The 23,229-nt window shown below is 46.9% G+C and overlaps 1 protein-coding gene across 1 annotated transcript in view; it reads right to left on the reverse strand.

The window, feature by feature from the left end:
• LOC121572224 (protein CBFA2T1-like) overlaps positions 1-21,197 on the reverse strand; it is a 237,987-nt gene extending 216,790 nt beyond the window's left edge. Inside the window, exon 1 of the mRNA XM_045222137.1 lies at positions 20,661-21,197. The gene's annotated coding sequence lies outside the window, so the exon portion shown is untranslated. The remainder of the gene's footprint in view (positions 1-20,660) is intronic.
• Positions 21,198-23,229: the final 2,032 nt, after the last annotated feature.

Below are 23,229 nucleotides of genomic sequence, written 5' to 3' on the forward strand. Positions count from 1 at the left end.
ATAAAAGACACCTGTCCACAGAAGCAATCAATCAGATTCCAAATTCTCCACCATGACCAAGACCAAAGAGCTCTCCAAGGATGTCAGGGAAAAGATTGTAGAACTACACAAGGCTGGAATGCGCTACAAGACCATTGCCAAGCAGCTTGGTGAGAAGGTGACAACAGTTGGTGTGATTATTCGCAAATGGAAGAAACACAAAAGAACTGTCAATCTCCCTCGGCCTGGGGCTCCATGCAAGATCTCACCTCGTGGAGTTGCAATGATCATGAGAATGGTAAGGAATCAGCCCAGAACTACACGGGAGGATCTTCTCAATGATCTCAAGGCAGCTGGGACCATAGTCACCAAGAAAACAATTGGTAACACACTACGCCGTGAAGGACTGAAATCCTGCAGCGCCCGCAAGGTCCCCCTGCTCAAGAAAGCACATGTACATGCCCGTCTGAAGTTTGCCAATGAACATCTGAATGATTCAGAGGAGAACTGGGTGAAAGTGTTGTGGTCAGATGAGACCAAAATGGAGCTCTTTGGCATCAACTCAACTCGCCGTGTTTGGAGGAGGAGGAATGCTGCCTATGACCCCAAGAACACCATCCTCACAGTCAAACATGGAGGTGGAAACACTATGCTTTGGGGGTGTTTTCTGCTAAGGGGACAGGACAACTTCACCGCATCAAAGGGACGATGGACGGGGCCATGTACCGTCAAATCTTGGGTGAGAACCTCCTTCCCTCAGCCAGGGCATTGAAAATGGGTCGTGGGTATTCCAGCATGACAATGACCCAAAACACACGGCCAAGGCAACAAAGGAGTGGCTCAAGAAGAAGCACATTAAGGTCCTGGAGAGGCCTAGCCAGTCTCCAGACCTTAATCCCATAGAAAATCTGTGGAGGGAGCTGATGGTTCGAGTTGCCAAACGTCAGCCTCGAAACCTTAATGACTTGGAGAAGATCTGCAAAGAGGAGTGGGACAAAATCCCTCCTGAGATGTGTGCAATCCTGGTGGCCAACTACTAGAAACGTCTGACCTCTGTGATTGCCAACAAGGGTTTTGCCACCAAGCACTAAGTCATGTTTTGCAGAGGGGTCAAATACTTATTTCCCTCATTAAAATGCAAATCAATTTATAACATTTTTGACATGCGTTTTTCAGGATTTTTTTGTTGTTATTCTGTCACTCACTGTTCACATAAACCTACCATTAAAATTATAGACTGATCATGTCTTTGTCAGTGGGCAAACATACAAAATCAGCAGGGGATCAAATACTTTTTGTCCCTCACTGTATCTAAACATACACTTGATTCTAGATTACACCTGTCTAAACATACGCTTGATTCTAGATTACACCTGTCTAAACATACTTGACATTGTTTGCCAGATCAGACATAATATCACTATAATCCCAGTGTTCATTTTCAGAAGTTGCTTTCATTTCAGTGCATCTAATTTGTAAACACTTCAACTGTCTTTCAATTCCACAAAAAATGTTCACCCATCAACCAGAGTCTGAAACAGTCGCAGCAGTAAAATGAAAGCAATCAATCCAGTGAGATTTAAGTGACAAGTGGATTTTGCATCCCTCAAACACAAGAAATAGATGGCTGAAAAAGACAGCTCCTCGGGTGGGCGGGAAATGCGTTGCTGGTGTGTTGACGGTGGTGGGAGGGAGGGGGAAGACTGTTAGATTTCCAAACATCAAATTGCAGCTGCACCGTAGTGTTTGATCCCTCTGTCAATTATTATTTGGACAACTGAATACTGCCAGGGAGGAAATAGGCCATTAAGATCACATCTTTAATGCGCTGCCAAAGTTCTCTGCATATTCCTCAAGCTTCCAACTTCTTACACTGTGTCAAAACCAAACGGAAGGAGACTAACACAATAACACATCTGAAGACAAGGGGGGAGGGAGGAGGGAGGAGGGAGAGGAGGGAGGAGGAGGAGGAGGAGGTAGGAGGAGGTAGGAGGAGGAGGGAGGTGGAGGAGGAGGTGGGAGGAGGAGGAGGAAGAGGGGGGTGGAGGAGGAGGTGGGAGGAGGAGGAGGAAGAGGGGGGTGGAGGAGGAGGATGAGGAGGAAGAGGGAGGAGGGGAAGGAGATGAGGAGTAGGACAGGAGGGAGGAGGAGGCGGAGGAGGAGGGAGGAGGAGGAGGTGGAGGGAGGAGGAGGTACAGGAGGAGGAGTAGGACAGGAGGGAGGAGATAGAGATAGTGTCTGTTTTGGGGGGAGTTTTTTTTGGGGGGGTTGTCTTGCTAAAGCACCCCTGAACACTAGGAGACGTTCAGAGAAAGAGGCAGTCATTTGTCCAGTCACTAGGGAGACATAAAACACTTTTTTTCTTTTTCTTTTACAGTTATTGAAAAAGTGGAATGGAAAAAAAAAACACTCCTTTTTCCCCTCAAACATTATACAATTTTGTGAACGGTATGGAGTAATGGCTAGCATATGTGAACGTCGGGGCTTGGCAGAGAACAGCGTAGCCGTAGTCAGTCAGGGTCGGGGCTCGGCAGAGATCAGCGAAGCCGTAGTCAGTCAAGGCTAACCTAATAGTACGAGCAGATCTGGGAACCCCTCTATAGATAGGGAACCCTTGTCCTATAAAGGAACCCTTGTCCTATAAAGGAAACCTTGCGGTGGCAGCTGCACATATCCAGATGTTAATAAAGAGCCATAGAGACAGATGGAGAAGACCTTACTGCGGCACACTGAAAACCTATTCAAACAGCTCCAAACATTCTGACCATAGAAGGAAGAGATAGATTTATAACTGCTAGCCTATTTTATTACTTCGTTGGACCCTTGTTCTCTGTGCTCGACTGCTGAGTCAGAGAGAGACTGGGACTGAAACCACTTTACCACCAGGCTGAGTCAGAGAGAGACAGGGACTGACACCACTTTACCACCGGACTGAGTCAGAGAGAGACTGGGTCTGACACCACTTTACCACCAGACTGAGTCAGAGAGAGACTGGGACTGACACCACTTTACCACCAGACTGAGTCAGAGAGAGACTGGGACTGACACCACTTTACCACCGGACTGAGTCAGAGAGAGACTGGGATCTGACACCATTTTACCACCAGACTGAGTCAGAGAGAGACTGGGACAGACACCACTTTACCACCAGACTGAGTTAGAGAGAGACTGGGACTGACACCACTTTACCACCAGACTGAGTCAGAGAGAGACTGGGACTGACACCACTTTACCACCGGACTGAGTCAGAGAGAGACTGGGATCTGACACCATTTTACCACCAGACTGAGTCAGAGAGAGACTGGGACTGACACCACTTCACCACCAGACTGAATCAGAGAGAGACTGGGACTGACACCACTTTACCACCGGACTGAGTCAGAGAGAGACTGGGATCTGACACCATTTTACCACCAGACTGAGTTAGAGAGAGACTGGGACTGACACCACTTTACCACCAGACTGAGTCAGAGAGAGACTGGGACTGACACCACTTTACCACCGGACTGAGTCAGAGAGAGACTGGGATCTGACACCATTTTACCACCAGACTGAGTCAGAGAGAGACTGGGACTGACACCACTTTACCACCAGACTGAGTCAGAGAGAGACTGGGACTGACACCACTTTACCACCGGACTGAGTCAGAGAGAGACTGGGATCTGACACCACTTCACCACCAGACTGAGTCAGAGAGAGACTGGGACTGACACCACTTCACCACCAGACTGAGTCAGAGAGAGACTGGGATCTGACACCACTTCACCACCAGACTGAGTCAGAGAGAGACTGGGATCTGACACCACTTTACCACCAGACTGAGTTAGAGAGAGACTGGGACTGACACCATTTTACCACCAGACTGAATCAGAGAGAGACTGGGACTGACACCACTTCACCACCAGACTGAGTCAGAGAGAGACTGGGATCTGACACCACTTTACCACCAGACTGAGTTAGAGAGAGACTGGGACTGACACCATTTTACCACCAGACTGAGTCAGAGAGAGACTGGGACTGACACCACTTTACCACCAGACTGAGTCAGAGAGAGACTGGGACTGACACCACTTTACCACCAGACTGAGTCAGAGAGAGACTGGGACTGACACCACTTCACCACCAGACTGAGTCAGAGAGAGACTGGGACTGACACCACTTCACCACCAGACTGAGTCAGAGAGAGACTGGGACTGACACCACTTTACCACCAGACTGAGTTAGAGAGAGACTGGGACTGACACCACTTTACCACCAGACTGAGTTAGAGAGAGACAGGGACTGACACCACTTTACCAGCAGACTGAGTTAGAGAGAGACTGGGACTGACACCACTTCACCACCAGACTGAGTCAGAGAGAGACTGGGTCTGACACCACTTTAAATCAGTCCCACTGCCAGCTCCACTCTAAACCTCCACTCTCAACACACTAGATGGATTGTGAGTGGTGGTGGTGACTATGTCAACCGTTCATGGTTTTGATGAGTGGGGGGGGGCAATAGGGCTCTGGTCAAAAGTACTGTACTATAGGGAATAGGGTGCTATTGATGACGCACCCTCACAGTCCAGTACGCAGACTACATCTGGCATGGTTACCTGTCCTCTCCTTCTTCTCCTCTCTTCTCCATTATCAGTAGGCCATAAAATAAAGTGCATTTCATTAAATCATACAATTAAATGCATCAATTAAAAGCGCAATTTAAAATCCAAGGACCAGAGGAAACAGGACTGATAAAAAAGAGGAGGGAGGGGTTGGGAAGAGGATACGGACCCGGTTTAGGATAAGGGTGTGGGTTGGGGGTAGGGTTGGGAAGAGGTTTAGGATAAGGGTGTGGGTTGGGGGGTAGGGTTGGGAAGAGGTTTAGGATAAGGGTGTGGGTTGGGGGTAGGGTTGGGAAGAGGTTTAGGATAAGGGTGTGGGTTTAGGGGGCATGGTTGGGAAGAGGTTTGGGGTAAGGGTTGGGGGTAGGGTTGGGAAGAGGTTTGGGGTAAAGGTTGGGGGTAGGGTTTGAGGTTTGGGGTAAGGGTGTTGTTGTGGGTTTAGGGGGTAGGGTTGGGAAGAGGTTTGCGGTAAGGGTTTGGGTTGGGGGTAGGATTGGGGTAAAGGTTGGGGGGTAGGGTTGGGAAGAGGTTTGGGGAAAGGGTTTGGTTTGTATTTGTATTTGTGTTTATTACGGATCCCCATTAGCGGCTGCCAAGGCAGCAGCTACTCTTCCTGGGGTCCAACCACAATTTACATACAATAAACCAATCCATAACACAACACCTTATTAGACACTACTCCACCATAACATATTTACAATACAACATCAATAATACAGCAAAATAACAATATTAAAATGTGTGTGTGTAGAGTGTGTGTGTTAGCATGTGTGAGTAGTCTCCTGAGTGGCGCAGTGGTCTAAGGCGCTGCATCCCAGTGCTAACTGTGCCACTAGAGATCCTGGTTCGAATCCAGGCTCTGTCGTAGCCGGCCGCGACCGGGAGACTCATGGGCGGCGCACAATTGGCCTAGCGTTGTCCAGGGTAGGGGAGGGAATGGCCGGCAGGGATGTAGCTCAGTTGATAGAGCATGGTGTTTTCAACGCCAGGGTTGTGGGTTCAATTCCCATGGGGGACCAGTATGAAAAAATAAAATATATATGTATTCACTAACTGTAAGTCGCTCTGGATAAGAGCGTCTGCTAAATGACTTAAATGTAAAATGTTTGTGAATGCTGTGTGTGTGCCTGTGTCTCTTCGCTGTTCCATAAAGTGTAGTTTTATCTGTTTTTTAAATCTTATTTTACTGCTTGACTGAGTTATATGATGTGGAATAGAGTTCTATGTAGTCATGGCTCTATGTAGTACTGTGCGTTTCCCGTAGTCTGTTCTGGACTTGGGGACTGTGAAGAGACCTCTGGTGGCATGTCTCGTGGGGTATGCATGGGTGTCCGAGCTGTGTGCCAGCATTCCAAACAGACAGCTCGGTACATTCAGCTTGTCTACACCTCTTAAAAAAACAAGCAGTGATGAAGTCCATCTCTCTTCCACTCTAAGCCAGGAGAGACTAACATGAATGTCATTAATGTTAGCTCTCCGTGTACTTTTAAGGGCCAGCCGTGCTGCCCTGTTCTGAGCCAACTGTAATTTTCCCAAGTCCTTCCTTGTGGCACCTGACCACACTACTGAACAGTGGTCTAGGTGCGACAAAACTAGGGCCTGTAGGACCTGCCTTGTTGATAGTGTTGTTAAGAAGGTAGAACAGCGCTTAATTATGGACATACTTCTCCCCATCTTAGCTACTGTTGTATTAATATGCTTTGACCATGACAGTTTACAATCCAGGGTTACTCCAAGCAGTTTAGTCACCTCAACTTGCTCAATTTTTACATTATTCATTACGAGATGTAGTTGAGGTTTAGGGTTTAGTGAATGATTTGACCCAAATACAATGCTTTTAGTTTTGGAAATATTTAGGACTAACTCATTCCTTGCCACCGATTCCGAAACTAACAGCAACTCTTTGTTAAGCGTTGCAGTCATTTCAGTCGCTGTAGTAGCTGACGTGTATAGTGTTGAGTCATCCGCATACATAGACACATTGGCTTTACTCGAAGCCAGTGGCATGTCGTTAGTAAAGATGGAAAAATGTAAGGGGCCTAAACAGCTGCCCTGGGGAATTCCTGATTCTACCTGGATTATGTTGGAGAGGCTTCCATTAAAGAACACCCTCTGTGTTCTGTTAGACAAGTAACTCTTTATCCACACTATAGCAGGGGGTGTAAAGCCATAACACATATGTTTTTCCAGCAGACATTTTTTGCCAACATTTCATTTAAGGTGCTCCAAAGCTTTTTACTATCATTCTTTATGTCATTTATCCTTGTTTCATAGTGTAGTTTCTTCTTCTTTTTATTCAGTTTAGTCACATTTGCAATACGTTTGCCAATCGGTTGTGCAGCCAGACTTATTTGCCTTTCCTTTTGCCTCATCCCTCTCAACCATACCATTTTTCAATTCCTCATCAATCCATGGGGATTTAACAGTTTTTACTGTAATTTTATTAATGGGTGCATTCTTATTAGTAATTGGAATTAGCAATTTTATAAATGTGTCAAGTGCAGCGTCTGTCTGCTCCTCATTACACACCACGGACCAACAAATATTTTTCACATCAACAACACATTAATCACTACAGAACTTCTTGTATGACCTCTTATACACAATATTAGGCCCAGCCTTTGGAACTTTGGTTTTCCTAGATATGGCTACTATATTGTGATCACTACATCCGATGGATTTGGATACTGCTTTCAAACAAATCTCTGCAGCATTAGTAAAGATATGATCAATACATGTTGATGATTTAATTCCTGTACTGTTTGTAACTACCCTGGTAGGTTGACTGATAACCTGAACCAGGTTGCAGGCACTGGTTACGGTTTGAAGCTTTCCAAAATAACAGTGTTTTCCAGCATACAATGTTCAGCTGCGTACTCTGATGACGGTATGGTAGCATGTGCCAGCGCACCGGTTTGTGTGGGTAGGGAGAGGGACGAAGGTGGAGGACAGCCTTCGAGAGAACAAGTACAAGCCACTGACAGGGGGGACACATAGGGATACATAGGGAACTGGGAAGGCACAGGTGTGTTTTGAGGAGGTTTTTGAATGAGATGACTGTGTGTCTGCATGTTGTATGTGTGGGGGGAGGAGTGGATTCTGGAGCCTGGGTGCCGAGCAACCGATGGTGGAGAAGCGGAATGAAGGGTTGACAAGGAGACCGGCAGAGGAGGAGTGGATGAAGCAGGAGGGAGCAGAGGCTGGGAGAAGGCAGTGTTGCAAACTATTTTTCAGTGAGAATCGCTATTGGTTTCTTGATTTGTTGCTAGATTTTATTTTGCCACCGACGTAGCGTTTTCGCCCCCTCTCCCCTGGTGTGCACCGTTGCTGTGACTTCTGCTATTTTTACCCCTTTTTTCTCCCCAATTTCAATTGGTAGTTACAGTCTTGTCCCATCGCTGCAACTCCCGTACGGACTCGGGAGAGGCTTGCGGTCGAGAGCCATGCGTCCTCCGAAACACGACCCGCCAAGCCAAACTGCTCGCTTAACCCGGAAGCCAGCTGCGCCAATGTGTCGGAGGAAACACCATACAGCTGTCAACCTGAAGTCAGCGTTCATGCGCCCGGCCGCCACAAGGAGTCGCTAGAGCGCGATGGGACAAGGACATCAAGCCGGCCAAACCCTCCCCTAACCTGGACGATGCTGGGCCAATTGTTCGCCGTCTCATGGGTCTCCCGGTCGCAGCTGGCAGCAACACAGCCCGGGATCGAACCCGGATCTGTAGTGACGCCTCTAGCACTGCGATGCAATGCCTTAGACCGCTGCGCCACTCGGAAGGCCCGTGACTTCTGCTGACAAACAGCTTATCCACTCTAGTTTGTGGCTAAATTGAGTGGGAAAACTCGCTAAATACTATTAAAACCATAGAAGCACTCAGTGTCAAAACTCCCCAAAGGCAGCCTGAAAAGTAACTGAATTTGTCGCTAGACTTCTTTACCAATATAAGTCACTGGAGGGGTCACATGGGAGTTTATCAAGATTGGATTTGTTTTCAAATTCTTTGTGGGTCTGTGCAATCTGAGGGAAATATGTATCTCTAATATGATCATACATTTGGCAGGAGGTTAGGAAGTGCAGCTCAGTTTCCACCTCATTTTGTGGGCAGTGTGCCTGTCTTCTCTCGAGAGCCAGGTCTGCCTATGGTGAGCTCTCTCAACAGACTGTCTACATAGTCAAAGCTTTTCTTAATTTTGGTTTCATCACAGTGGTCAGGTATTCTGCTATGGTGTACTCTCTGTTTAGGGCCAAATAGCATTCCAGTTTGTTCTGATTTTTTGTTGATGCTTTCCAATGTGTCAAGTAATTATCTTTTGTTTTCTCATGATTTGGTTGGGTCTAATTGTGTTGCTGTCCTGGGGCTCTGTGGGGTCTGTTTGTGTTTGTGAACAGAGTCCCAGTACCAGCTGGCTGAGGGGACTCTTCTCCAGACTTTGACTTCAGAGTCTAGTAGGTTGAGGCCGCGTGCTTCAGACTTTTCTAGAGCCCTCACCAATTTGTTGCTATACATTTTGAAGAGGGTGGGGCTCAAGCTTCATCCCTGTCTCACCCCACGGCCATGAGGAAAGATATCTGTGTTTTTTGCCAATTTTAAACGCACACTTGTTGTTTGTGTACATGGATTTTGATAATGTTGTATGTTTTCCCCCCAACACCACTTTCCATCAATTTATATAGCAGACCCTCATGCCAAATTGAGTCAACCCCCCCTCTCTATAGTCTTTCTCTCTCTCTCTCTTAGCTGGTGCGTAGTATTCACTGTCCAACACTGACCCTTCGGTCATGTTTAAGCCCTCTCAGTGTTTAATAGAGAGTCTTTATGGCATGGCAGTGGGCAGTGTACTGTAGAAAGGGTGGCTTTTGTCAGTGGGTCTCGATTTGACTGCACACAGTACATGACATTGCTTCAGGGTATAGGATGATGCACACGATCTACTAATATCCAGTTACTAGAAGCAATAATTGTATTATATGATATGATTTCAGGAGTATTTTTTAAATAGTATAAAATATGTAAAGTTTCATTAATATCAGGTGGGAATTGGATATTTTCCCAAATATGCATAATAAAGCACAGGTCATTACACACATTATATACACACATTATATTCCCCCATCAATCACACTTTCCACACAGATACAGAACCATAGATGTCCATAGTACATAAGGCTGTGTGTTGTCTAGCCTAGTGAGTCTATGTACGTCCCAAATGGCACCCTATTCCCTATAAGAGTGCACTATGTTTGACCAGAGAATGGCACCCTATTCCCTATAAGAGTGCACTATGTTTGACCAGAGAATGGCACCCTATTCCCTATAAGAGTGCACTATGTTTGACCAGAGAATGGCACCCTATTCCCTATAAGAGTGCACTATTTTAGACCAGAGAATGGCACCCTATTCCCTATAAGAGTGCACTATGTTTGACCAGAGCCATATGGGCAGGAATATTAGCCCTGGTCACCTTCTTCTCTTTCTAGTGTGGGAGCTGCCCTGAGTCCACAAACAAAAGCCCGTTACAGATAACAGGAGGTGATCTCCTTCCACCGTCGCCGCAAGTCTGACACACACTTGTACCAGACAGACAGACAGACAGACCAGACAGACAGACAGACAGACAGACAGACAGACAGACAGACAGACAGACAGACAGACCAGACAGACAGACAGACAGACAGACAGACAGACAGACAGACCAGACCAGACCCCCCAGAATGTCCTCCTCCCCCCATTCTTCCATTCCTCCATCCCTTCTCCCTCTAGCCCTAACACCTCCACCACCCTGAATCTTTCACCCTTTTACGTCTCTAAATGTACATTATGTGACAGGAAAATAGAGCAGTCTGTGAGAGAACAGGTTACATCTTAACTCCGTAGCGTTGCTATCTGGGCCATGCATCAGTTAAAAGCACCTATTCAGTAAGATTACCTTCTGGCAGAGTGCAGGGTGACACATTGCAGCAGTGCCTTTGTATACATTAAACACCCCCCAGCAGCTTATCATGAGTAAAAAAGGGCTTGTCAGGATGGCACATTGTGTGTGTCTCTGAGGGGAAGGCAATGTGTATTATAATATCAGCTAGAGCTAGATGGAGACAGGAAAATAAACAGAGAGGGAGCTAGGGGAGAGAGAGAGAGAGAGAGAGAGAGAGAGAGAGAGAGAGAGAGAGAGAGAGAGAGAGAGAGAGAGAGAGAGAGAGAGAGAGAGAGAGAGAGAGAGAGAGAGAGAGAGAGAGAGAGGGGGAGAGAGGTTCCAAGTTCCAAGAACAGCCGGTAAAATGATGAGCTCCTAATATCTAGTATTATATATCATATTTCTAATGATTTAGAGGAAGAGTACATTTGAGAAAAACAAGTGAGTGAACGATAAAGGAAGAAGGACTAAGAATATAAAATCAGAAGAAGAGAATAAATCAGAAAACAACTTTTATCCTGATAACTCAACTAGACAGCTAACAAGCTAACAGTTGTTTACACGTTGGTTGGGAGTTGCTAAGAGAGTTTCTAGCTACTAGCAACCTGCTGTTAGCTAAAAAACCTAGCTAACAAATAACAAAAAGGACAATCATAAATGACAAAGGACAGGACAAAGGACAGGAAAACAACTACCTAAACTTACACAAGCAAGAGAAAACAATTCAGACAGACAATAAGAAAGGTAGGCTTTGTTTACATTTTTTTTTTTAACGCCTAGCTACAACTAGCCAAGTGCAAACCAGCTGTAACACGTACTGCATCCAGCTGTAATCAACTAAGATGGATACATTTACAAGACCCAAGCTCAGACACCTTGCCATCAAATAAGCAGAAGGCATTGCCGGTGAAGCAGGGAGGAAAAATATAAAGCAAAGGTTTTAAAAGAACACCCAGAAACTCTAAGAGCAGCCTTTATGCAACAAAAAGACAAAGAACTAAAGGTGAATGTTCTCTTTTTCACTGAAAGTCCAAACGCTTGGCATGCAGCCCTGCGCAAGGCAAACAAACATCTTAAAATGTCTGGAAACAAGACCATGAGACAGTTGTATGTGGACACAACCCCAAAATGTAATATTAATATATACAATAACAAAACAGTAATGATCCAAGGACCTGAGGCCAGTCTAGAGCTGTTTGAAGAAGAGTTCAACATAATAAAACCTCTAGTGGATGATAAACAAAAAACTGACATGTCTCCACTAACAACGCCTGCAACTCCCAAAACCTGGGCTTCAAACCAGGAGGCCCACAGTACATCACAGGAGGCCCACAGTACATCACAGGAGGCCCACAGTACATCACAGGAGGCCCACAGTACATCACTCCCTCCCTCACCTGGAGCAGCTGTGTGCACCCCAAAAACATTATGGGTGAAACAAATCCAGAACTGCCTCTCCCTACTTGAAGTAGAGATGACAGAATTCAGGGAGAGCAAACAACAAGAATGTGACACTGTCCAGACGCTGATGGAAGAGTTGAGGCATTTCCAGGAACCGTGCTTCAATAGAACAGTTAAGACAGAAGTTAAGAAAGAACTCTGAACAAATGCCACAGTCCAATGATGCCCTCCAAGAGGAGCTGTGTGTAGTGAAGGTGGAGGTGCAGCAGAGAGAGAGAGGGACATGATTCCCTCCATCAGCAGCTTATGACTATGACACCAACAGAGCAGCCCCATCAGCCTGGTGGAAGATCAGATACCCCTGAGCCCAGTGCAGACTTCACCCCATCAGCCTCATAAGCCCCTCAGCCACTTAGAGTCCACCCTGCCCTGGCAACCTCCCAGCCTGCCACAGCCTACCCTGACCTGCCAACCTCCCAGCCTGCCACAGCCTACCCTGACCTGCCAACCTCCCAGCCTGCCACAGTCTACCCGGACCTGCCAACCTCCCAGCCTGCCACAGCCTACCCTGACCTGCCAACCTCCCAGCCTGCCACAGTCTACCCGGACCTGCCAACCTCCCAGCCTGCCACAGTCTACCCTGACCTGCCAACCTCCCAGCCTGCCACAGTCTACCCTGACCTGCCAACCTCCTAGCCTGCCACAGCCTACCCTGACCTGCCAACCTCCCAGCCAGTATCTGGAAGATAGGAGACTAATCCCCAGACACCAGACAACTAAATTCTGGTGTACCACTACTGACAGTGCACTACAACTGCTCTCACCTCTGACCTCTCACCACCACACTCTGACATGTGAGCACTTGTACGACCATGTACACCTGGACCATGAAGGAGTCACAATCTTTGCCAAGGACCTGAAGGATGCCACATTGGGCAGAATTCCACAATCATACCAGCCCAGCAACAGAGCCCCTCCACCTCCGCCGCTATCTAAAGAGATAGAGAGGAGGTCAATCTCATCTCAGCTGAGCCCGACACAGACATCTCCAGCCCCTACCAACATGTCCGAGCCCAGCGGCGCTAGACCCAGACCAGCTCAGCCCGGCGGTGCCAGAACCAGCCCAGCTCAGCCCAGCCCAGCAGTGCCAGAACTAAATGTCGTCAACCTTCTTTTCAAAATGGTTGACGAAGTCATCCACAGAGAGGGAGTTGGGGGAAGAGTATTCAGCAGGGAGGAGAAGGTGGCAAAGAGCTTCCTAGGGTTAGAGGCAGATGCTTGGAATTTAGAGTGGTAGAAAGTGGCTTTAGCAGCAAAAACAGAGGAAGAAAATGTAGAGAGGAGGGAGTAAAAATATGCCAGGTCCGCAGGGAGTCTAGTTTTCCTCCATTTCTGCTCAGCTGCCTGGAGCCCTGTTCTGTGAGCTCGCAGAAGCCCACGAGCCCATTCTCCCCAATGAAGGTGCAACCAACCTCCTGCTGATGCCTGCTGCCGCTCTGAGAGGAGGTAGGGGGCCCATGTGTGGGTAACTGGGGGGGTCCTGCCTTGATCGGGTAACTGATTTATAAAAAATTAAATTAAAGTAAATAATCAAAATAAATAAAAAATTTGATTCAGGAGCTGAGCCCTATTTGATTGGGATCTATATACAGTACAAGTCAAAAAGTTTGGACACACCTACTAATTCCAGGGTTTTTCTTTATTTTTACTATTTTGTACATTGTAGAAAATGGCTCTCGTGAGGACTGCCACAGGGAAGGAAGACCCAGAGTTACCTCTGCTGCAGAGGATAAGTTCATTAGAGTTGCCAGCCTCAGAAATTAGAGCCAAAATAAATGCTTCACAGAGTTCAAGTAACAGACACATCTCAACATCAACTGTTCAGAGGAGACTTCATGGTCGAATTGCTGCAAAGAAACAACTACTAAAGGACACCAATAAGAAGAAGAGACCTGCTTGGGCCAAGAAACATGAGCAATGGAAATTATACCGGTGGAAATCTGTCCTTTGGTCTGATGAGTCCAAATTTGAGATTTTTGGTTCCGACCGCTGTGTCTTTGTGAGACGCAGAGTAGGTGAACGGATGATCTCTGCATGTGCAGTTCCCACCGCAAAAGCATGGAGGAGGAGGTGTTATGGTGTGGGGGTACTTTGCTGGTGACACTGTCTGTGATTTATTTAGAATTCAAGGCACACTTAACCAGCATGGCTACCACAGCATTCTGCAGCGATACGCCATCCCATCTGGTTTGGGCTTAGTGGGACTATCATTTTTTGTTCAACAGGACAATGACCCAACACACCTCCCGGCTGTGTAAGGGCTATTTGACCAAGAAGGAGAGTGATGGAGTGCTGCATCAGATGACCTGGCCTCCACAATCACCTGTTTGGGATGAGTGAAGGAAAAGCAGCCAACAAGTGCTCAGCATATGTGGGAACTCCTTCAAGACTGTTGGAAAGCATTCCAGGTGAAGCTGGTTGAGAGTGTGCAAAGCTGTCATCAAGGCAAAGGGTGGCTACTTTGAAGAATCTAAAATCTAAAATGTATTTTGATTTGTTTAACACTTTTTTGGTTAATACATGATTACATATGTGTTATTTCATAGTTTTGATGTTTTACTGTATAAAACAGTAAAAAAATAAAGAAAACCCTGGAATGAGTAGGTGTGTCCAAACCTTTGACTTGTACTGTATATATAAACATAAATAAATGTTGAAGGTAGAGCAATATTTGTCATTTTAATACTGCATATTTCCACAGAAAATGTTGACACTGAAGATATAAAATAAGAATGAGGACTGATACGAAAGGTGCCAGTGAACCTGGCTGGTTTACATAAGGTGTCAACATAAGCACCCATTTCCCTATTTAGTGCACTACTTTTCACCAGGGCTCCATACGACTCTGGTCAAAAGTAGTGGCCCATACAGAGAATAGGGTGCCATTTGGAACGTAGTTAGTATGACATCATTAATTAAAGTGGGCAGGATCCTGATAACACACTTGGCTTTGGTCCAACAACAGAACAGTCTGCACTGTAATTTTTCCACCGCATGGCTCTTCCATACTCCATCCCAAATGAGTATGCCTGAATGCATAGTGCCAACTGTAAAGTTTGGTGGAATAATGGTCTTGGGCTGTTTTTCATGGTTTGGGCTAGGCCCATTAGTTCCCGTGAAGGGAAATCTTAACGCTACAGCATACAATTACATTCTAGATGATTCTGTGCTTCCAACTTTGTGGCAACACTTTGGAGAAGGCCCTTCTTGCCTCTCAGATCGTTCACAGCTTTGTGGAAGCTACCTGTTGCGCTGATGTTTAAAAAAATTAATTAAAAAAATAGTAATTTAGCAGACACTCTTATCCAGAGCGACTTACAGGAGCAATTAGGGTTAAGTGCCTTGCTCAAGGGCACATCGACAGATTTTTCACCTAGTTTGCTCAGGGATTAAAACCAGCAACCTTTCAGTTACTGGAACAATGCTCTTAACCACTAAGCTACCTGCCACCTTAAACCGAGGTATGCATCATTTTTTGTGTGCTCATTTTGTGGGCAGTGTGCACATAGCCTGTCTTCTCTTGAGAGCCAGGTCTGCCTATGGAGGCCTTTCTCAATAGCAAGGCTATGCTCACTGAGTCTGTACATAGTCAAAGCTTTCCTTAAGTTTGGGTCAGTCACAGTGGTCAGGTATTATGCCACTGTGTACTCTCTGTTTAGGCCCAAATAGCATTGTAGTTTGCTCAGTTTTTTTGTTAATTCTTTCCAATGTGCCAAGTAATTATCTTTTTGTTTTCTCATGATTTGGTTGGGTCTAATTGTGTTGCTGTCCTGGGGCTCTATGGGGTCTGTTGGTGTTTGTGAACAGAGCCCAAGTACCAGCGTGCTTAGGGGACTCTTTTCCAGGTTCATCTCTCTGTATGTGATGGCTTTGTTTTGAAAGGTTTGGGAATCACTTCCTTTTAGGTCGTTGTAGAATTTAACGGCTCTTTTCTGGATTTTGATAATTAGCGGGTATCAGCCTAATTCTGCTCTGCATGCATTATTTTTTTTATTTTTCTCTCTCTCTCTCTCTCTCTCTCTCTCTCTCTCTCTCTCTCTCTCTCTCTCTCTCTCTCTCTCTCTCTCTCTCTCTCTCTCTCACTGTCTCTCTCTCTGTCTCTCTCTCTCTCTCTCTCTCTCACTCTCTCTCTCACTACTCTCTCTCTCTCTCTCTCTCTCTCTCTCTCTCTCTCTCTCTCTCTCTCTCTCTCTCTCTCTGTTTTTCTCTTCATACACATGCTGAGTAGTAATTGAAAAGCCTACTGTCCGACAAACCACAGTCAGAACAATCAAATGATGAACATTTATTGATTTCCCCTATATGCATAGCTACAGTAGCTAAACGTTTTAGGGAGTAGGGAACTAACTACAGTTTGCAGTAGCTTGGTGGTAGTTCAACTAAATTCCAATCTTGGTTCTGTTTTCAGTAGTTAATAACTTTTTTTTTGTCATGTAGCAGTGTAACTACCTAATGGGCAAAACTGGTTTTAATCAACATTGTTCTTTCAACTAAAAAAGGTCATGTTATAATGTTGAATAAACACATTTCTTATTTTTTTCACCCAACTTTTAACCAAAATCCAATGACATGGTGAAATGTTTGGTTGATTTCACGTTGAATTAAAGTTAGTTGACAACTGAGCCAAATGTAAGTTAAAACTAGATGTTGAACTGATGTCTGTGTCCAGTATCTACTAGAACTACACTTCCTTTTTTTGCAGAAATTAAATTAAATATGAGGGAAGTAGGCAATAATTTCCTTTGTTTTTCGGCATCAGACCTGCCTAAATATTTTTATATAAATGATACATTCTGTTAACATCTGACTCCAGTGATCTGCTAAATGATACATTTTGTTAACATCTGACTCCAGTGATCTACTAAATGATACATTCTGTTAACATCTGACTCCAGTGATCTGCTAAATGATACATTCTGTTAAAATCTGACTCCAGTGATCTGCTAAATGATACATTCTGTTAACATCTGATTCCAGTGATCTGCTAAATGATACATTCTGTTAACATCTGACTCCAGTGATCTGCTAAATGATACATTCTGTTAACATCTGACTCCAGTGATCTGCTAAATGATACATTCTGTTAACATCTGACTCCAGTGATCTGCTAAATGATACATTCTGTTAACATCTGACTCCAGTGATCTGCTAAATGATACATTCTGTTAACATCTGACTCCAGTGATCTGCTAAATGATACATTCTGTTAACATCTGACTCCAGTGATCTGCTAAATGATACATTCTGTTAACATCTGACTCCAGTGATCTGTTCTTTCAATGTATAGTCTATGACATTCCAGATGTAGATATTATAATTTATTACAAAGTAGTATATTTTCAGAGCAGCTTCCCCAACACTGCTAAATAACTCAAGGAAAATATCCCTATCAAATGTGTACTGAATAGAATATAATAATTTACGCTATGAGTAAAAATGGATTATACCTTATTATGGAGTTTTTTTCTCGCTAACCCAAGCGGTGTGAACTGCCATCTATATTCTCCCCATCACCCCAGCAGCCTAGACCCCATCACCCCATCACCCTAGACCCCATCACCCTAGACCCCATCACCCCAGCAGCCTAGACCCCATCACCCCATCACCCTAGAACCCATCACCCTAGACCCCATCACCCTAGACCCCATCACCCCAGCAGCCTAGACCCCATCACCCCAGCAGCCTAGACCCCATCACCCCATCACCCTAGACCCCATCACCCTAGACCCCATCACACCAGCAGCCTAGACCCCATCACCCTAGACCCCATCACCCCAGCAGCCTAGACCCCATCACCCTAGACCCCATCACCCCAGCAGCCTAGACCCCATCACCCCATCACCCTAGACCCCATCACCCTAGACCCCATCACCCCAGCAGCCTAGACCCCATCACCCTAGACCCCATCACCCCAGCAGCCTAGACCCCATCACCCCATCACCCCAGCAGCCTAGACCCCATCACCCCAGCAGCCTAGACCCCATCACCCTAGACCCATCACCCCACCAGCCTAGACCCCATCACCCCATCACCCTAGACCCCATCACCCTAGACCCCATCACCCTAGACCCCATCACCCCAGCAGCCTAGACCCCATCACCCTAGACCCCATCACCCCAGCAGCCTAGACCCCATCACCCCAGCAGCCTAGACCCCATCACCCCAGCAGCCTTGAACCCATCACCCTAGACCCCATCACCCCAGCAGCCTAGACCCCATCACCCCAGCAACCTAGACCCCATCACCCTAGACCCCATCACCCCAGCATCTAGACCCCATCACCCCAGCAGCCTAGACCCCATCACCCTAGACCCCATCACCCCATTAGCCTAGACCCCATCACCCTAGACCCCATCACCCCAGCAGCCTAGACCCCATCATCCCAGCAGCCTAGACCCCATCACCCTAGACCCCATCACCCCATCACCCTAGACCCCATCACCCCAGCAGCCTAGACCCCATCACCCCAGCAGCCTAGACCCCATCACCCCAGCAACCTAGACCCCATCACCCCAGCAGCCTAGACCCCATCACCCCAGCAACCTAGACCCCATCACCCCAGCAACCTAGACCCCATCACCCCAGCAGCCTAGACCCCATCACCCCAGCAGCCTAGACCCCATCACCCCAGCAGCCTAGACCCCATCACCCCAGCAGCCTAGACCCCATCACCCCATCACCCTAGACCCCATCACCCCAGCAGCCTAGACCCCATCACCCCAGCAGCCTAGACCCCATCACCCTAGACCCCATCACCCCAGCAGCCTAGACCCCATCACTCCAGCAGCCTAGACCCCATCACCCTAGACCCCATCATCCCAGCAGCTTGCCCAGTGTCTGCTCCTTTCCTTTCTCAGCCCAGAAGACATGCTGACTGCCACAGAGACCAAGTTCCCATAGCCAGGGGAAAAAAATATAAATCAACCCTTTAATTTTTAAGCTGTTGCCCAAACTGTGGTCTACCCCACCTCCACCACTACCACTACTGCCAATGCCTCCTAAAATAAATCCCATTTCAACTTCAACTTGGAATTTTTTTTTTTCACGTGAGGATTTGTGGGCGCTGACAAAGTCACCACCAGTGGATAGTAAAAACATCAGGATGGATTGAGGAGATGATTGGTCCTTGGTGGGGGGTGGGGCAGATGGTGTTCTAATGATATGCAAAGTCCCACAGATGTCAACCTATAAAAGAAGAGCGACCAAAACTATAAAGAGCGCACACACACACACACACACACACACACACACACCGCAGTGCGTTGCTAAGACCCTTGAACGAGCCGGGTTCTGGGTTCCAGACTCCAGGGGTTTGTCAGCTGATAGGCCTACCTCAGGTTGAAGGGGTGACATTGGATGTGACAGATTGGGTGTGTGTGTGTGTGTGTGTGTGTGTGTGTGTGTGTGTGTGTGTGTGTGTGTGTGTGTGTGTGTGTGAGCAGAGAGCAGACAGGCTGGCCAAGCATGGACCTATTAAAGCATTGTTTCAAACTGACATGTATATTGTCATTCAATAGCACATACTACATACTTTGATTTCTATTTGAATGAATTTCAGTTGTATTTGAAGGAAGTTAATTAAAGCAAATGTTTAAGAATCAAGGCTTTCCCCATAATGCAAATATGAAGGGCTATGTATCTATCTGTCTATATATATATTATATATTATAGGCTACACTGATATATCTACTAGGCTATTTGTGTAGGGCTGGACGAATAGGACCATTGAACAGTGGATACACATTTCCATTCAAATAATTTTGATGGCAGTATAGACACTAACATTAGACAACAAAATGCTGCCTGGTGTCAAGGATCCAAATCCTACAAGTTCTCACAGTCTCATGTCAGAATTTTCTCAAATGTAAAATTTCGAAGTGTTTACGGTTAAGTTTAGGCATTAACTCGGAATTTTTAAGGTTAGGGTAAAGTTTTGGGATAGGCTTAAAACCAAAATATCAAAAACAACTTTCTATCCTGCTGGATTCGAACATAAAACCATCGGAGCCAGAGGCAGATGCTCATGCCATCCATGCAAAACCGAAATGTACTTGAACGTGACTTTTGCCCCTAGTGGCCGACTTCCACGTCATCTCCCGATGTCCTTAGACATGGATGGATGTCCAATACAGACTTATCACCGGTTACCTGCCTGCCCAAATCATCTTTGTATGAAACCATTACGCGCGGAAAGAAGCACGTTGCATACACAGTCAATTCTTTCACCAAGGTTGTGGATAATATTCCTAAAATATGATTTTGTCTCTATGTCCAATGAACATGAAAAATTACAACTAGAACATAATAAGCCTGCTGATTAAATCATTGTTATATTATTATAGATCTGTTTCACAACAGATTCCCCTAATTTACGCGCATGTAGTTCAAATAATAGCATATCCGGTTGTGCATGAATATAAACTGCAATACCATAGTCTGGAACATAGATTATTTCAAATCATATAATATTCATATAAAGACAATATTTTTGACTAAGCATTTTCATAAAGAGCCATTGCCCACTTTAGCAAACACCCTTGTTGTATCCGATACAATTCACCACGGCTATAACTCAATACGGCTACTGCAAGTCTAACCAGATGATCTAGCCTGTGTTGACTTCTCTCCACAACCAAATATACACAGCAACATAAAAGACAAGCAAAGAAGATAGTGAATGAATGAATAAATAAGTGGCACTTACACTGAAAAGAGGCAAAATTCCCACCATGCGTTACGATGATTGTGAGGGCAAAATGTATTTCCAGTCAGTCTCTGACTCCGGTCCGCTCCACTCAATGTCAGAATGACGAATGTTTAGCGGTCCGGTTTATAAGAATACGGCTCAAGAAGTCAGAACGGTCCGTCAGAAACCCAAAACACATGAGCAGCACCGCAGGGTGTCAAGGATTCTTCATTCAGTGGACAACATTCTGGATGGAACGGAACTGATGTTCGGGCGTTCGAGTGGAGCGCAGCTGGAGACAAAACAAGGAGATGATGCGACGCTATCAAATACGCTACCTCTTCTGTTCTGCTTTCTGTCGTTGAAAGCCTTTTTGTCTTCCAAAAGGACTATTGAACTTAAATTAATGTATCTTATAGATATAGGCTAGTCTAGGTTAGAGAGGAGATGAATAACCACATATTCGGACTTGCCTTGTCATTCGTCTGGCGCGCCTGCCGGTTGTGTGTCGGTCGCCGTTAGAACGAGGAATAGGAATAGTGACGCTTCCTTCGCCTGCAGCTGGGGTCGGTCGGTCGGTCGGCGGCGCTCTGGGACCCAGGTGGAGGGAGTCGGTGTGGGCGGGCTCCCAGCGGTGGGAGGAAGAGGAGGGGTGACAGGCTGGCTGAGGTAGCAGCTCCAGCAGGCTGAGGCGACTGTGGCCCAACACAGGTTGTAGAGGTCAAGTAGAAGTGTACAACAATAATAGACTAGAATGGTGTGTTATAGACAAGAAGTCTTCCGGGTTATTTTTATTGCCCGGGTTATTTTTTATTGCCCCACTCGTTTAGAGCGAATTACTGAGCTCTGGCTCTGGCTGAGGAGGTGCTGTGCTGTCTGCCTGTTCTTCTCGAGAGTGCGAGTCAAGTGACTGAAAGTGCGCGGGCGGGTGCGTGCCCTATCTGTTTTTTTTCTCTCTCTCTCTCTCTCTCTCTCTCTCTCTCTCTCTCTCTCTCTCTCTCTCTCTCTCTCTCTCTCTCTCTCTCTCTCTCTCTCTCTCTCTCTCCTCTCTCTCTCTCTCTCTCTCTCTCTCTCTCTCTCTCTCTCTCTCTCTCTCTCTCTCTCTCTCTCTCTCTCTTTCTCTCTCTAAACTCACGCAGGTTACCCTGCAGTAACCCAAGAAACTTTCCCGACCATATGGAAGTAATTCCGCCAGATGAGCAGAGCTGAGCCAGGCATAGCAGAGCAGAGCTGAGCCAGGCAGAGCAGAGTAGAGCTGAGCCAGGCAGAGCAGAGTAGAGCTGAGCCAGGCAGAGCAGAGTACAGCTGAGCCAGGCAGAACAGAGTACAGCAGAGCCAGGCAGAGCAGAGTAGAGCTGAGCCAGGCAGAGCAGAGTAGAGCTGAGCAAGGGAGTAGAGTAGAGCTGAGCCAGGCAGAGCAGAGTAGAGCTGAGCCAGGGAGTAGAGTAGAGCTGAGCCAGGCAGAGCAGAGTAGAGCTGAGCCAGGGAGTAGAGTAGAGCTGAGCCAGGCAGAGCAGAGTAGAGCTGAGCCAGGGGGTAGAGTAGAGCTGAGCCAAGCAGAGCAGAGTAGAGCTGAGCCAGGGAGTAGAGTAGAGCTGAGCCAGGTATAGCAGAGTAGAGCTGAATCAGGCAGAGCAGAGAAGAGCTGAGCCAGGCAGAGCAGAGTAGAGCTGAGCCAGGCAGAGCAGAGTAGAGCAGAGCCAGGGAGTAGAGTAGAGCTGAGCCGGGTAGAGCAGAGTAGAGCTGAGCCAGGCAGAGCAGAGTAGAGCTGAGCCAGGCAGAGCAGAATAGAGCTGAGCCAGGGAGTAGAGTAGAGCTGAGCCAGGCAGAGAAGAGCAGAGAAGAGCTGAGCCAGGCAGAGCAGAGTAGAGCTGAGGCAGGCAGAGCAGAGTAGAACTGAGACAGGCAGAGCAGAGTAGAGCTGAGCCAGGCAGAGCAGAGTAGAGCTGAGCCAGGTAGAGCAGAGTAGAGCTGAGCCAGGCAGAGCAGAGAAGAGCTGAGCCAGGCAGAGCAGAGTAGAGTTGAGCCAGGCAGAGCAGACTAGAGCTGAGCCAGGGAGTAGAGTAGAGCTGAGCCAGGCAGAGCAGAGAAGAGCTAAGCCATGGAGTAGAGTAGAGCTGAGCCAGGCAGAGCAGAGTAGAGCTGAGCCAGGGAGTAGAGTAGAGCTGAGCCAGGCAGAGCAGAGTAGAGCTGAGCCAGGCAGAGCAGAGTAGAGTTGAGCCAGGCAGAGCAGACTAGAGCTGAGCCAGCAGAGCAAAGGTAGAGCTGAGCCAGGCAGAGCAGAGTAGAGTTGAGCCAAGCAGAGCAGAGTAGAGCTGAGCCAGGCAGAGCAGAGTAGAGCTGAGCCAGGCAGAGCAGAGTAGACCTGAGCCAAGCAGAGGAGAGTAGAGCTGAGCAAGGCAGAGCAGAGTACAGCTGAGCCAGGGAGTAGAGTAGAGCTGAGGCAGGCAGAGCAGAGTAGAGCTGAGACAGGCAGAGCAGAGTAGAGCTGAGCCAAGCAGAGCAGAGTAGAGCTGAGTCAGGCAGAGCAGAGTAGAGCTGAGCCAGGCAGAGCAGAGTACAGCTGAGCCAGGGAGTAGAGTAGAGC

This window comes from Coregonus clupeaformis, chromosome 8 (genome assembly GCF_020615455.1).
Source record: "Coregonus clupeaformis isolate EN_2021a chromosome 8, ASM2061545v1, whole genome shotgun sequence".
Lineage (NCBI taxonomy): Eukaryota > Metazoa > Chordata > Actinopteri > Salmoniformes > Salmonidae > Coregonus > Coregonus clupeaformis.